At 47.5% G+C, this 16,480-nt stretch overlaps 1 non-coding gene across 1 annotated transcript; it reads right to left on the reverse strand.

Moving 5' to 3' along the window:
• Positions 1-13,343: 13,343 nt before the first annotated feature.
• TRNAR-UCU (transfer RNA arginine (anticodon UCU)) lies at positions 13,344-13,416 on the reverse strand. Its single transcript has one exon. It is a non-coding gene; the product is annotated as a tRNA-Arg (tRNA).
• Positions 13,417-16,480: the final 3,064 nt, after the last annotated feature.

Here is a 16,480-nt window from a genome sequence, read left to right on the forward strand (position 1 = left end):
CGCCGCTGCCGCTGCTGCCATCAGTGCAGCATGGAGTTCAGCTGATGGTGATGTTCCGTGTCGGCGTGGATACGGCGCACAGCGCCGAGGAGGTCGCTTGACGTGCTTTCGCCGGCGGCCAGGGACCCCCAGGTCGTCGCAAGTCGAGGACACACGCCAAAAAAAAAAACTGAAAAACCTCTGAAGTGAAAAAATAAAGCCGAAAATTACGGACCGGTGTCAGACAGCCGGCCCACTAATCATCGTCCCACATGGAGACACAACACTGGTCTCCCCAGCAACCACTACATTCCTCTCACCTTACTATATCTCACCAACAAACTTTGCATACACACCATTAAACACACCAGATAACACAAATTCCAAACATTCTCGAATTCCTGACCGTATCCACATCCTCCTAGGACAACTGGATCCACTCCTTTCGCACTTCACAGAAACGCCACCGCCACCACCAGAGCCCCGACCGACCTGCATATGTGATCTACTTACAGAAGCGCCGTAAACGACTCCTCAGGCAGATAAGTGAAGAACTTTCCAACTCGCAACTCCGCACGCTACTCGTCACACTCACAAAAAGCACCGTCACTCACGGCTGGGTCCTCGACAGCGCCAACTGGAATAGAGTACTGAATCAGATCAACAGCACCCTTGATCAAAAAAACCTTCTGACATTCTCTCCGCTCCCTCCTTGGTCTTTAGCCTTACCTGATCCTATAAGTTTCTCACTCAAGGTCCAGTACAGCTGGCAGAAACCTTGCAGGACCTGTATATCCCTCCCCTCTTCCATCCTCCTCTCCTCCGTATCACGGATACCGCCTTCTTCTCCGGATGAGCTCTTTAACCTAGCTCAGCTCGACTGGGTTCTGCTCAAAACTAACAAATCTGCCCCTGGGAAAGGTGCGACCACCTAGGCTCTCCCCAGGGATCCCCAGTGAGAAAGAAACTCTTTTCCCACATCAATCACAACTGGCAAAAGGACGCCCTCCCTTCGGAGTGGAATTCATCTACAGTGCTGGTGACGTTCAAGTTTATGGGGGCTTAACGTCCCAAAGCGGCCCAGGATATGAGGGACGCAGTGGTGATGGTTGCCAGTCCTGGCGAACATCTCACGCTCCAAAACCTACGTCCCATCTTCACCTCGTGAGTGCGGAGACGACGGAGAGGATGGCCCTGGACCGCTTTATACCTTGGAAACTTGTGAACCCGCAGGCGCTTCTGACACGCGCCGTGCTTATCTTGTACAAGGTTCACCGACGAAGCCATCTGTTATCCGCAGTAGTCTCGGTGACGTCACTGGCCAAGAAGCTATAAAAACCACTAACCCTTAATAAAGCTTGTTCGTTCTTCCCCAACCATGCACTTGTCGATTCACTTCAGTGACGACGAGCGGACCACCGCCGGGAAACGGCCTGTTCTGCGGCGACCCACACTGGACCGCCGGGTTTCGGCGAAGTGGAAGACAGTTGGGAAGCCTACCAAGTATACATACGTCTGGAGTCATGTTTTGAAGCTTACGAAACCGATGACTCGAAGAAGCGACGGGCGCTTCTAACGGCAGCTTTAAGTACTGAAGCAGTCGACATATAATGACGGGGCGTTGCGCGCCGGCCAAGATTCAGCAGCTCACCTACGAAAAGCTGGTCCAGCTACTGACAGAGCATTTTGCGCCGCACGACAATGAAATAGCGGAGTCATACAAGTTCCTGACGAAACAACGAATGACTCTTCGGAAACTGTTTTTTGAGGCGCGCATTGCGGTTTGCTACACCTGAAGCTCGTTTACTTGCTTATAAGCCGTTGTTCGGCCAGTCTTAGAATATGCTGTAATCATCTGGGACCCCTACACTAAGACCAATATTCACAAGTCAGAAAGGATTAGAAAAAAAGCAGCGAGATTTATCTGTAATTCTTACGGCCGCTCCTCCATTACTGACCTTCTCAGAAAAAGTGGCTTAATATCCGTTACTGATAGGAATCGTATCTGTCGCTTGAAATTATTTTTCCAGTTGATCAAAGGGCAATAGAGTAGTGACACCTCGCTTATAATTCGTTATTCTAGTGGTTATCCTACACGCATGCGACATTCCCTTTCAATAAAACTGTTGAAGATTTTTGGGGTCGCAGCGGAGCACCAGAGCAGGATGACCAGCGTGGCAGGCTTCTAGTTCCGAACAGCCCGTGCCGGGCGTGCGCTCCGAGCACGCGCTGTCCATCTTTATTTTCCTCTAGCGCGGGAACGCCGATCTCAGTGCCAGCGCTTTATAGTGTCGCCGGGCGCTATAAAACCTTTGTCAGCAAGAACTAACTGCTATAAATATTCCTGCTTCCCTAGAACCATTACAGAATGGAGCAACCTTGCCGATCACGTAGTTGCATTGAAATCGTTGTCACTGTTTGAGCCACAGCTACAATAGTTGGTGCTTTACAGAATGATAACTTACTTGGTGATTTGACCTCGCTCACTCAACTGCTTGAACGTATCTATTACGCGCTTGTGCGTGCTGACACCTCTGTGATGTCGTTTTTCTAATGTACTACTCTAGTATGGTGCAGCAGTTTTGTTGGTGACGCCTTGCCTACTGTACATTTTTTTTCTCCTATTTTCTCCTTTTGTGTTACTGTGCGATTATGTGTGCAACCCACCTGCTACGGTCTTATCTTTAAGACCGCGGTATCTATAAATAAAAATAATATGACACTCCCTTCCCCCTAACTGGCACCTGGAACTCCGGACCACGGCCACCCCTAGCTTTATTGTAAAGCTCTTAAGAAATAAATAAAATTCTAAAATAAATGTGAGAGGAAATCCGCACCGAACCAGAGGTTATCGCAGGCAAAACCAATTGAAAATGAAAGGGGCCAACGCCCCCCGCGTTACTACGCCACTGAGACCATTGTAAAAAAAATCCCCCCCCCCCCTCCCAGTGACTTCCAATCACTCCCATTTCGGGCCACCCACTGCAAAGTTATTCCCAAAAAAATTCCTAGTCCCGTCACTCCATCTGGACTGACCCCATTTACATCTTCCTTCTCACGCCATTCTGATACTTCAATAGACCACCGACGTCTGTAAGTTCTACGCATAGCATGCGCTGTCAACGGCTATATCTTCTTTTTAATTCAAGCTAAAATATACTAGAATACTTGATATATACCCGTAGCTTCCGTTGCCTCTTAAAGTTACGCCTTCCATTTTCCTTCCCTATCATCGCTGTATTGACGCAAACTATTTCTAGCCTTTAATTTGTTTGCCTCCAAGTTTCGGTTTCCTAGATAATAGTAGATACATCGATCGGTTATATTCCTCTTCTCAGGGATATGACCACCCCGACCCGCTGAAGAAAAAGGGACCAATTGGGCATTCTAATTTGATAAAATTGGAACTAACTAGACCCAATAGGCCAGTCAATTTGGCCCATGAATCCACACGGTTAGCCTGGCTTCCCTATAGTTCCAGTTGGGCATTCCAATTAGTTATGTCATACCATTATCACCCACCTGATTACTCGGGTTCCAGTTGGTTTCATCACTCCCAACTGGAATGCCCAGTTTGTTTCCTAGGTTCCAAATGGAAGCTCCAGTTGGTTACAGTTGGTCCAGAGGAAAGTTTCCAACTGGAAGCCAGGGATGTCCTCGACTGTAACTCTCTATAAAAACAGAACGGTGAACTAATTAGGTTCTTGTCAAAACCATATCAGCAGCTTAATCTCCAGGATTGTTTTCAGAATTTCCGCAATCACCGCGCGGGCGTGATTAACAAGAAAACTTCGCTTAATGAGAAGCGCCACTGGCCCCAGCGGGAGGGTCTCACGAATGAAGTATATAAGTTGGCGCAAAAATGCGTTCTGCGGATATATACCTGGCACCCGGGTGTCAGGTATATATTCAGGTATATACAGGGCGTCCCAGCTAACTTGGACCAATATTTATAAAAAAACTAAGTGTTCTTCAGAACTTAAATCGCGTGGATGATGTTCCGGTTTATCTAAAGTTACAGTACCATTTTTTCGCTCGTCCTATTTGAATAATTAGTCGAGATAAATAAATTAACTTTTTAAATATAGCTTGAAACGTTCAGGCGTCAATGCGAAAGTTGTGGAGCACCACAAATATTGCCCAAACCATGCCCTTCCAATGAGATAGACTAAGCGTGGCCGTTTTTATTCGGGAAAAACGAAAGCCCGCGGAGTTTAAAAAATACCACATGACAGCGCGCTCCATGAGGCCGGATGCGCCGTGATTACAGCCCACTCATCCGTGCTTTGTAAAAAACATCACTCGCTTCGCGCCTTTCGTGCGGCCCCAGACAGGGCTTCGCGTTGCGCTTGGTTCCAAGATAAGCGCCATTGATTGATTGATTGATTGATTGATTGATGGATGGATGGATTGGATTGGATTGGATGGGATGGATTGGATGGATGGATGGATGGATGGATAGGAGCGCCCCCTTTGAAACGGGTTGGTGGCAATTGCCACCGTGCTAAGCTTTCTTTCTTTATTTTTTAAACTGTGTTGTCAATTCTCATTAAGATTCGCCATCTTCTTTACCTACGGTTTCTTACACTTCTAACCATATGTCACATCTCTGCTTTTCAGCCACCAATCCTCCATTCGCTTTTTGCTTGCTTCGACTGCAGATTTATTTACATGTCCATTGTTATCTTTAAACCCTAGGGCCTCAGAAAGAGTGACTGTGCCTGCATCGACATCCGGATGGATACCATCACATTTGAGTATGAGGTGTTCAATTGTTTCCACAGATCTACCCCACACTGCACATGCGTCATCTTCTTTGTTAAATTTCTTTTTGTAGCTGCGCGTTCTAAGACACCCTGACCTAGCTTCAAAAAGTAGGGCACTGCCTCTTGAGTTATCATAGAAAAATTCTTTCTTGATCTGCCTTTTCCAGTATCGATATAGTTCTACACTATGTTTCTTTTCCATTGAATTAATCCAATTTTTAACTTGCGCGTTTTTAACCTGTCGTTTAATGCTCTTTCTTTCTACGTCCTCATGACCGGCATACTTACTGGTTAGATTTCTAGTTCTTTTCCGCCACTGTGAGTCAACGCTCTTTCTGTATAAATATTTAAATACCTTAGCTGCCCACCTGTATGGGGTCACTCGCGTGCAGCCGGCCGGGAAGGCGGGCTTCCGTGCCAGCTATGCGCGGGCGTTCTCGTGTCCCCAACCCGTGGCGCAGAGTCACAGCCACGGCGGGTTCGGACGAAGTAGGCAACGAACAGAGTACGCTAGGAAACCGTTTATTTACCTAGCGCAAGGCAAAGCACACTGCGGAAGAATGTTCTATCCGATAATAGATGGTTCAGCACAAGGGCGTCCGCAGAATTTTTTGCAGGGGGGGGCCCCATTGGCTGTTGGCGCCGGAGGGGGGGGGGTTATGTTCGTAGCAAAAAGGCACTATTTGCGGAGTAAATTTATTTATTTATAAATAAATAAAATAAATAAGTAAAATACACACATGAAAGAAAAATTACAAACAGCAAATTAAAGCGTGGCTAGGAGAGATACATTGGAGTTTATCAACGAAGAAACAATTAAAATTAATAAAAATGCAAAAAGATACTATCACTTCGTGGAGAAGAGTGCTCAGTCTTGCTGCATACGGGTTCTCGACACACCCGGATTGATGACCAGCACACAGCACAATATGTTCACAAACACGCAACGACAGTCAGTCAGTAAACAGCAACTGTAAACGCCTCGGATTTTTCTGGGCGAATTGCGTGATGACACGGGTGATAAATTCATTCCTGTGCTTCATTACACGCTCTCGGTGCACACTCATCATACAAAGGCCGTCCAGTCTGTCGTTTGTCATCGTTGAGCGTAGCCACGTTTTCACTCTCCTCATTGTACTGAAGGAGCGTTCGACCGTACAGGTAGTAACTGGCAAAGCCAGAGCCACCTCAATGGCTTTTGCAACACCAGGGAAGAATGTCTTGGCCTGATGTAGAAGCTCGCAGTAAGTTATTTCTGATGGGTCCCCAGTTTTGTTGCACCACATCTCGTACCAAGAGATGGCCTCTTCCTTGAAGTTGTCGATGCCGTAAAAGCACTGGAGTTCTTCGGCGAGAACAGCGAACTCAACACGGCTCAAGTGCTTCATTTTTGATGGATGCAGCTGGAGAAGTTTGAAGCTCCTCTCATTGCTTTCAGAAAAGCGCCGAGCTAAAGAAGCAGTGAGGGAGTCCAAGTACGGCACATATATTGCCACACGGTAGTATTCCTCCGGCGACTGAATCCCGTAGTTGTCTCGGTGGGCCTGACGAGAGACTTGTCTTGGCACAGATATCACCACATTTAAGTGATTGGCTGCCTCCCTTGCTGCATTCATGATGTTAGAGAACTCCTCTACAGCGTTCGTCCGGTGGCCGCGAAAAATACGTTGCAGCTCAGTGATGTGGTCATGCACAGAATGGAAGTCCATGGATACACCTTGCAGAATGTTCGTAACTGGTTCGAGCCGAGCGCTGTACTTCGCTACAATATGCAAGCAGACGATGAAAGATGAGCTTGTTGTTGCGCAGTAGAGGATGTGAGCTCGTTGTCTAGTTGCAGCGTTCGAGCATGATTCCATGGACGCGAGCTCCTCGAGTGCTTCGACTATGGCCACGTAATGCTGAGAGAAGATCCTAATAGACTTATATTTTGCAGACCATCTTGTCTCACACAGCATCGGAATGTTCGGCACCAATTTTCTCCGGAGTACGCTCTCGCGGAAGAAGTTTATGGTTTGTTTGATTATGCCAATTGTGTTTCGAATTTCAGAGACGTCGTTCAGATCGTTGATGACGAGATTTAGTTTGTGACTTGCACAGTGGAAAAATAGTGCCTTCAAGAACTGTTTTTGTATAATTTTGTTCACTCCAGCTTCTTTTCCAGCCATTGTAGAGCATCCATCGTACCCCTGTCCAACGAGGTTCGAAAGAATCAGCCCGACATTCGTCAAAAACTTCAAGATTGCCGCGGCGATGCAAGCAGAGTTTAATTGCTCCAGCTCTACAAATCCCAAAAACTGCTCTCGAACGCACACTTCGGCTCCCGCCTTGTCAATAAAGCGAACGCCTATAGACATCTGCTCTTTTCCTGAAATATCTGCAGTTTCGTCAGCAAGAACGGAAAAAGCAAACGCTTTGTTAGCTTCGGTAACTATCTGCTCTTTCAGGATGTCGCCACAGATTGTGACGATCTCGTTCTGGACGCGGACAGAAGTGTACTTGGCATTGCCAGCAGAAGAAGCGAAGTGCTCCTGAAGTAGAGTATCTCCAGCTTCTACACGAAAGTCAAGCAGATCATTGAAGACTCCACTATCGGACTGCTTGCCGCGAATGGGCAAGTCATGCGTCGCGCAAAAGACAATGGTGGAAACTATTGGAAATAGTTTCTCACGGTTCCTTTCAACTTGCGCGTGCAGTGCTCTGTTCAGCTGCTCTACAACGGGTAGCTGCTTGCCTTTCATCACATCCATAAAGTTCTGTGAGGCCGTCATTGCCTCTTGGTGCCATTGGGATTTTACGTGATCCCTGCACGCCTCGTGCATTTTTCTGTAGTTACTGAAAGCGCGCACGATAAAACTTCCTTGAGTACCCCGGTGAACACGTGGAGGAAAAATGACGCAAAAACGACAAATAGCGCCTTTCGCTGTCGCTGAGTACGCAAGCCAGGGGGCGTAATCTCCCAGCCATTGATGTCGAAAAGGCCTCTTTCCAGGTGTTACATCCTTCTTAAAATCGTATGTAACATTTGGCGACCATGGCTTAGTAAGAAGACGTAACTTCAAAAAGTCCGGTATGCCAGTGAGTTTAGCTTTGCCTAGAAACTCTCCTAAGTCATATTCTTGAGGCAAGTTATTTGTTTTCTTGATGTTGTCTCCGGACTTCGATCCCAAGCAAGGAGAAAGGGAATCGTCTCGGCTTACTGCGTGACCGGAGCTCGCTGGTGAAGTTCCTTCCATGGAGACGACGACGTCGGCTACTGTCCGGTGATGAAAGGTTGCATCGCTCTGGTCAAATCCGGACTTAAATCCCAAGAAAGGAGAAATGGAATCATCTCGGCCTGCTGCATTACCTGAACTCACTGTTGACAGAGTCCCTTCCATGGAGTCGACGACATCAGCTACTGTCCGGTGATAAAAGCTTGCATCACTCTGTTCAAATGCTACACCGTTGTCACATATCACACCAGAATCTGCAGGGGCGCATTTGGATAACGCTTCGTCAGACAACCGCTGACGCTTAAAGAAGCGCCGAAAGTCCATCATTCGGAACCGCGCGAGACAAAGCTGGCTATGGAGTTCTTCGCGGTTGGTAGTGTTAAAAATATATACACATTGATTGAAAAAACGGTTGAATGCGTACGTTGAAAACAAAAAATGACTATATATACAACGAAAACTTATTTACAAGATAAATGCACGCTCGCAGCTTCATACACCTCGCTCCATCTTGCTCGCGCAACCGCACAGTCGAGTATTTGCACACACACTACTCGCCGCTCGTCATTTTCTCGTCCGCTGTCTTGATTGTTCTCAGCTTCGTTGACAACCGGCCACTAAAAATACCGAAGCACAAACACAGAGGCGCGCACACATGCAAGGGCCTACTTGCCGCAGTACCCCCGAATACGCACTTTGGGGGTGAAAGGAACGCCTCGTGACTTCCGAGGGGAAGGGACACTCGCCACTCCGGTCGGAAAATTTGTTTTGTGTGTTTTTATGGGGTTCAGAGCCCCAAAACGACTCAGGCTATGAGGGACGGAGTAGTACAGAGTTCCGGATAATGTCGACCACCTGGGTCTCTTTACCATGCACTGACATCGCACAGTACATGGGCGCTGTTGGGATTTGAGGCCCAGCCAGAGGTGACAGGCGAGCCAGGCGAGCCAGGCAGGCGCCATCGGGCTGCCTTGACCAAAGGCGCTGGTTTCCGGAGAAGATGCAAGGAACGCTGGTGTGGGGGCGCCTCTGGAGACTGCGTCGCCGTGAACAAAAGCAACTGCTAATCCCCTTTGCCGAAGATTCTGAAAGCGGCGCTTCTACCGAACTGCGCTCTCCCGTGGATCGGAGGAGACAGCGAGCGGCGGCGGCGCCAACTCATCGCCTGCTTGCCCTTGAGCAGCCCGACAAAGCGGGGGTGGACACGGCTGATTTGTCCCTCCCTCCTGAAGAATTCATCGGTGGCCGGAATGTGCACTGTCTGCTTCCGTGTGGCTATCTCTCTAGAGATCAAAGAAACAGGCACCCATCTCAAGACGCCTCGAAACACATGCTCGCCGGTGCCGCTGTATGTCTGCAACGACGCGTCCCCGGACGCGGCACTTCGCAGATGTGACCCAAAGCTGGAAGCGGGGCCGCTTTTACTCTTTTTGCTGAGCGCACCGCCGTCCCTGGTGTGCGGCCATCACTCACGGTTAGAGTGAGTGATTTTCCAGGGGGGTGCAGCCGACCCCCCTTGCCCCCCCCTCCGGACGCCCATGGTTCAGCAGCTTACCAGGTCGTCGTCGACCGGCGTAGGATAGTCCGGGCAGGCGCGGGCATAGCGGGGTCGGCGGGGCAGAGCGGCAGTAGCACCGCGGCGAGAGAGACAGCTTGGAGCGCCTTTGTTCCCGCGCGAGCTCTCCTTGCCTCCCCCTTGAGCAACTGGTTGCAATCAAGAGGAGTCGTTCACCCCTTCCCTAAGACGCCAGAGCGTAGGCGTGACGTCACGTCCGAGCTGGGAGAGAGGAGAGTGGCAGCGTGCCCCCTTCTCCCCACGCCCGGCGGCGGGCGCTTCGTCGCGTGACTCGGCGCGGGGCGGCGAGGGATATCTGTATATCCCAAATCTGTTATCGTCCAATTTCCTCAGGCGTTCTTCATATAGTATTTTACTCTTAGCTTCCCGTGCTTCGAACGATGGCCAGCCCATATCCCCTTGTACTGCCTCGTTTGTGGTTTTGCCGTGGGCACCTGCTAATCTTCAAACAGCTCTCTGATTTACGTCTAATCTCGACTGAACTTCTGCCCTTAAGCACAGAACCGCACTGCCGAAAGTAAGCCCCGGCCCCATTATTCCTTTCCAAATACCTCTTAGTACTTCCCAGACGAAGACAAGTCCCCTTGTCGAAACGTTGGCTCTAGCAACCTGAGGTTTTCCCCTCCCTTGTTCATTTTGTGATCGCCAAGGACCATCTACCGCACCCTCTCTCTACCATGGTCTTAGTACTTCATATTTGTTGTACCCCCATAATGCCCTATGTTTCATTATTTCGGCGTCTCTTCGTCCTTTTGCCCTAAGAGACTGTTCATGCTTTTCCGTGTATATCTGCCCTTCGTTTAGCCATATCCCGAGGTACTTGTATTCGGCCACTTTGGGTATTTCGTGGCCTTGTATTGTAAGCACCTGATCAGTTGTATCATTGAAAATCATCACACCTGATTTAGTTGCGCTAAAACCGAATCATAGAGCGTCTCCTTCGCCTCCACAACAATAAACCAAAGTTTGTAAATCTTCCTGGCTATCTGCTAACAGTACAATATCGTCCGCATACATTAAACCCGGGAGTCGCTGCAATTGAAAGAAAGCGCGGCTCCTGTTTTTCCGCGCAACTCACACGACGTTATCAGGCTTGTTATATGCGTCTTTGCTTGTTGGGATCTTGCTCCCCAATTTGAACTCATGAGATTGTCATCGTTCTTCCGCATGCATTCTGCTAACGGAGAGCGCAATTATCACCGCGAAACAGGAGCCGCTCTTTCTTTCAACTGCCGCCCGTACCCACTGGCGCTTATTTTGGAACCAAGCACAACGCGAAGCTCTGTCTTGGGCAGCACGAAAGACGCGAAGCGAGCTGTTTTTTTACAAAGCACGGATGGGAGCGCTGTAATCAAGGCGCATTCGGGCACGTGGAATTTTTTAAACTCCGCGGGCTTTCGTTTTTCCCGAATAAAAACGGCCACGCTAAGTCTATCTCGTTCGAAGTGCATGCACGGTTTGGACAATATATGTGGAGCTCCACAACTTTCCTATTGACGCCTGAACGTTTCAAGCTATATTTAAAAAGTTAATTTATTTACCTCGACTAATTATTCAAACAGGACGACCTAAAAAAATGCTACTGTAACTTTAGACAAACCCTAAAAACATACATGTGATTCCAGTTGTGAAGAACGCTTAGTTTTTTTTATAAATCTTGGTCCAAGTTAGCTGGGACACCCAGCGCCTGCGTCGCTGCCCTGTCGTCTTTTGAGTGGCAGTACACCCGACTAAATGATCTGTTAGTTTGTACGTAGAACGTTTGAGAGCACTCCAATCGCGAAACGCAAGCGTGCATGTCCCGTGGTATTTTTTTTTTTATTTAACGGTAATATGCACAGTAATTTTTTCAACAGCGCATGCTACACAAGGACACAAGACGAGGAAACACACACACGAGCCGCTGTTTCCTCGTCTTGTGTCCTTGTGTAGCATGCGCTGTTGAAAAAATTATTATGAATAACCAACTAGCCCGCGAGCTCACCCTGTTCAAATATGCACAGAGCTGAAAAAAACTAATACGTAGTAGATGGAAAGTTAGAAACTATTCAGTCCGACGCTTTGCGGACCGTTATACAACTTGTTTGGAATTTTTGCCGAACTTCATTGCTTGCGAAGTTGGTTAATTAATCTTGACTAATTATGCAATTAAGCAGAATACAAAATAGCGTGACTTGCTCAATACAATAGCCAACAACATGCATTTGGTCTTGTCGTCTTAGAGTACCTCGGCATATTTTCAAACCCTGGCCAAATTTAGCTGGGCCACCCTAGCTGTATATACAGTCGAACCTCGTTATAACGAAACAGTTTATAACGAAATAATGGATATAACGAAGGAATGACAAATCCCGTCGGAAGCTCGGTCATCACGGGATATAACGATGATTTCCATAAACGTGTGTATAATTTCAATTCACTTGTAAAAAAATTTGGCAGAAGGCAGGGTTCTCTCAGCAGTCTTTAGAAGAAGAGCTAATTGATCCCGAACAGAACGTGCTGTTGGGCGAGTTGGTTCGACATGAGTGTAGCAAGCGGCGCCGAGACAAGGACGAAAAAATTTTGGACAAAACCCGTAAGGCTCCAATTGGTTGTTTCCAAATGGAATTCGGATTTTTTTTTTGGCTGAGCACTTCAAACCATATTTTTGAGTGAAATAGGTATGCCACTTGAGTTCAAATAGTGAGCAATTTGGTTTGGTTGGTCACCAATTATTTGCAAACTTAAAACACCAATGATCCAATGGTTGAGTCCAAATGGTGGCGAAAACACAACTGGTTTCCGACTAATTGGTTTCAATTGAAAAATTTTCAATTGGATCCTTTTTTTTTTTCGCTGGATCTCTGGGACACAGCACTTGAAATTTACTTGTACGGTTACCTTACAGTCAGGTTTAACAGTTTGCTATGTTAAACTAATGTTTGGGATATCGCAAACGTTATATCCAAAGGGCCCTGGATCGAACCCGGTCTAAGTTGCTTCGGGACGTTAAACGCCACATACGATACCATACCATACCATACCGTGCCATACCCACGACCGCTTGATGCAAAGTGCAAAGCGATCGCTTTGCGCTTTGCATCAAGCGGCCGTGCCATACCATACCATACCATACCATACCATACCATACCATACCATACCATACCATACCATACCATACCATACTATACTATACTATACTATACTATACTATACCACACCATACCTTACCTTACCATACCATACCATACCATACCATACCATACCATACCATACCATACCATACCATAGCAAACGTTGCATGTGTGTCAATATTTAACATTAGCATGACGTTTCAACATCCAATGCTAAGTCATAAAAGTATTAATTCAAGGCTGCGATTTGGGAGTTGGTAATTATTCATTGTTAAGCATTGCGAGAAGACGGAACACACGAAATACACGCAACACGCCCCTTGTGTTACGTGTCTTTCTTTCGTGTGTCCCGTATTCCAGCAGTCATAATTTGTATAACATTATCCTTATGTTTTGTTCTACTAAGGCAGAGCGCAATTGAGAGGACAGTTAACAGTTGGTTTTTTCAAAGAGAAATCCTATGAAGTAATTTTCAAAGAAAAACCGAGAATGGACTACCGGAGGAATCACTGGTACACATATGCTTTGTAGCACAATTTCAGTATATTTGGACTCGCGTTTTCTTAGTTTGCAACGAGGTCGTAGGGAGGGTGAACCAGTTGTCGGATTTGTGAAATGGAAGAACACCAGCCAATAATTTTGAGGGCAATGACCGAAGTATAAAGAAATCTTTCCCCCTTTCTGAAAACAAAATCATCCCTGCCGGGATTCGAACCCGGGACCTTTGGATTAGAAGTCCAACGCGCTCTCCACTGCGCTACAGGGACAAGCACAATGAACGGAGTGGTGACTCTAAATTCAAAATTGTATTTGTTGGATTTTTCCTATGTTTGAAACGTTTGCGCTTGGTGTTTGCGATTCTTCAGAGTTTCACATAAATTTATTCGAAAGGCAAATGAGAAATCTTTTGCGCGCATATCGCCGACTTTCTTGCTCTCATTTCTCGTGGAAGCATTATAAAATGCCGTTGACGTCGCGCGAAAATGAAAAGCTAGCTCAGAATCGCCATCTGCCGGCACAGGTGCGGGACCGAAGGAACGAAACTGCCTCGGCCGCCGTTGTGGAGAGAGAAAGAGAGAGAAAGAGAGGGCAGACATTTAATAAACAAAGATAGAGGATGAGCCAGCGCAGATAGTGAATGCCGGCAGGAAGCATTATAAAATGCAGTTGACGTCCCGCGAAAAAGAAAGAAAAGCAAGCCCAGAATCGCCGTCTGCCGGCACAGGTGCGGAACCGAAGGAACGAAGCGACCGCCTCGGCCGCCGCAGTGGAGAGAGAGAGAGAACAAACCTTTTATGAACAAATATAGAGGATTAGCCGGCGCAGATAGTGAATGACGGCATCTTGGTCAGCGTCCCTAGCATCTCTAGTTCGGGATGCCGCAAGATCTCGCTGCCTCAGTGGAGATCGGCGTCCAACCGTGACCCTTTCGCTTTGGGGGTAGGGGTATGGCCCCTGTTAGGGAGATCGTCAGTGCACATGAGCAGCACCCAAATACATTCTGGGTTTGGGTTAGCTGCTGGAGCGTTAACCCAAAACTGGCGATAGCGTACGCTGCATCCGCCGGATAGGGTCGAGCAACATGGTCGCTGCTCGCTTCGCCTCCATTTCGTCGTGCTGCTTCATTGTGCATCAATTCGTGGCAAATAAAAGGCGCACGGAGATTTTTTAGTTATCCCAAGATCTCCGTTCGACAAAGCTCCAGATATGAAACAAATTTTGAGATTGCTCGTACGTTCTACGCTTTTCTTAGTGGTCAGCGCCGACTATTCAAACAGGTCGAAAAATTAATTTGCCGTAATACTTTATTGCTTAATTACTCTCATTCTGATTTTGTTGGTGTAAATAACGTATGTATAAAATGAAATGTTTGGAATTTAAATTTAGCGTTAAGGTTTTCGGCAGAAGTGGGATCGCGAACCACCCGAACTGCCAGAACCCTGGAGGCCACGAATGCGGCGCTCGCGGCGCTGCACGCATAATATATCTATGCAGTATATGCTAACTGGCCCGCAGCTGCCCGCACATCATCCGCACATGGATGAATGTGCCCGCAGAACCGCTGGAACTACAGATTTTGAGGGGCTTTAGAACTACCAAGAGTACAGCCGCTCTTCTGCACCTCATAGCGAAGGCCGGTATTATTTTGAGTAAAATTTTTTCTTTAAGCGCCGTGCATTCTAGTATGACTTGAGAGACGAAGACGCGCGTTTGCGCTGGTCCGGCAGGCGCAGAAGTAAATGGATACGATACGGTACAATTCTACGGGCCACACGGGTCACACTGCTCATCAGCTGACTCTCTCGTATTTTCTGCAACTGGTGCAGAGCTCAAGGTTGCGAAGAAACCATTGTGCAAACCTTGCTGCTGTTGGAACTAAAAGTTGACGCGATATAGACCCCTTTTGCGAGTTCAGTATGCATTTGCCGACGCAATATGTTTTAACCGCGGTTTGACAGCATGCAGGAAAAGCTGAAAGGTAGTAGAATGCTTTTGCAGGTTGGCGTTCACGTCTTTTTAGCGCTCGATATTTTTTCTAAAGGTGTGCACGTCTTTCTTTTTTTCTAGTTTTCACCATTGCGGAATTTGGAGCGCGTAATGACTTAGCGGGACATGGCATTAAAGTTTGTCGTTTCGATCGCAGCGTCGTAGAGCAAGCATTTTTTAGACATTCCCGTAGTGATTTTATGCCGGGCGCTGTCGAAGCCAGTCGTGGCTTACGTCAGCTAACACGGCTTTGTCGAGAGCACTTAGGCAAGGAATGTCACCCAGACGCGCACCTCTAATCGTTCAGAATGTGGTTTCACGCATTCCCGGCACAAGCAGCTGACGGCAGCAGTTTTTAAGCGCGCCTTGGAACAATTGCTAGCCGCCTGGGCACTGCAGGTTGCAGGCTGTGTGGCTCCATTGCTGTTAACATAATGGAACATTTTTTGTCAACCACGACTGCGCAGCCGTATCAATAAAACGCGATGGCGATGGAGAGCTTCGTCCGTACTGGCCCATATCAAGTGGGGCCACAACAGCCGCGTCCGTGCCCCCTACGGACACGTCGAACACCGTCAGCGCTGCTAGCGATACTTACCCGACAGGACCACCCGCTAGGGTAACCCCGTGGACCGGCATGTCGTGTCATAAGCTTGCTGACGAACTCGAATTTCAGCATTCATATTTCGTCACCATTTATCTTAGACTGTTAAGCTGCCTTGCTATTCGGTTATCCATTATGTTTATTATTATTTCCGGTATTTAATTATCATCATCCTATTTACGTATACTGCATGACAAAGACTTCTCCTATGTCCCTCCAGTTAACCTTGTTCTGTGCCAGCTGTGGCCACCCACAAACTCCCTGTCTCATCTGCCACCTTGCTCTTTGCTGCCCCTGCAATGCTTGTCTTCTCTTGACATATCATTATCCTGAGGGACTATCGGTTATCTTTCCTTTGCATTACATGCCCTGTCCATGCTGATTTCTCGATTTAAACTATGTCATTAACTCACATTTGCTTCCTGACCCACTGTGCTCTCAGTCTCTCGCCTATTATTTTTCTTTCCACAGCTTTCAGCGCTCTCCTAACATTATCCTCCAAGACAAGTACTGGCAAGATACAACTGTGGTATACTTCACCTCGGGAGAGATATCAGTAAGCTGCTTGTCATGAACGATACCTGCCAAGTGCACTCCACACAATTACTCTTCTGAAGTAATTTCATTATCATGGTCTGGATCTACAGTCACTACCTTCTCCAGATTCCATTGTCACTTTCAATGCTTCACTGCCTACCGTACGCTATTCTTCTGAGATGAGACTGTTTGAACATCTTCAT

The sequence above is a fragment of the Amblyomma mixtum genome, chromosome 3 (assembly GCF_055824585.1).
Source record: "Amblyomma mixtum isolate Tamu chromosome 3, ASM5582458v1, whole genome shotgun sequence".
NCBI classification, from domain to species: Eukaryota; Metazoa; Arthropoda; class Arachnida; order Ixodida; family Ixodidae; genus Amblyomma; species Amblyomma mixtum.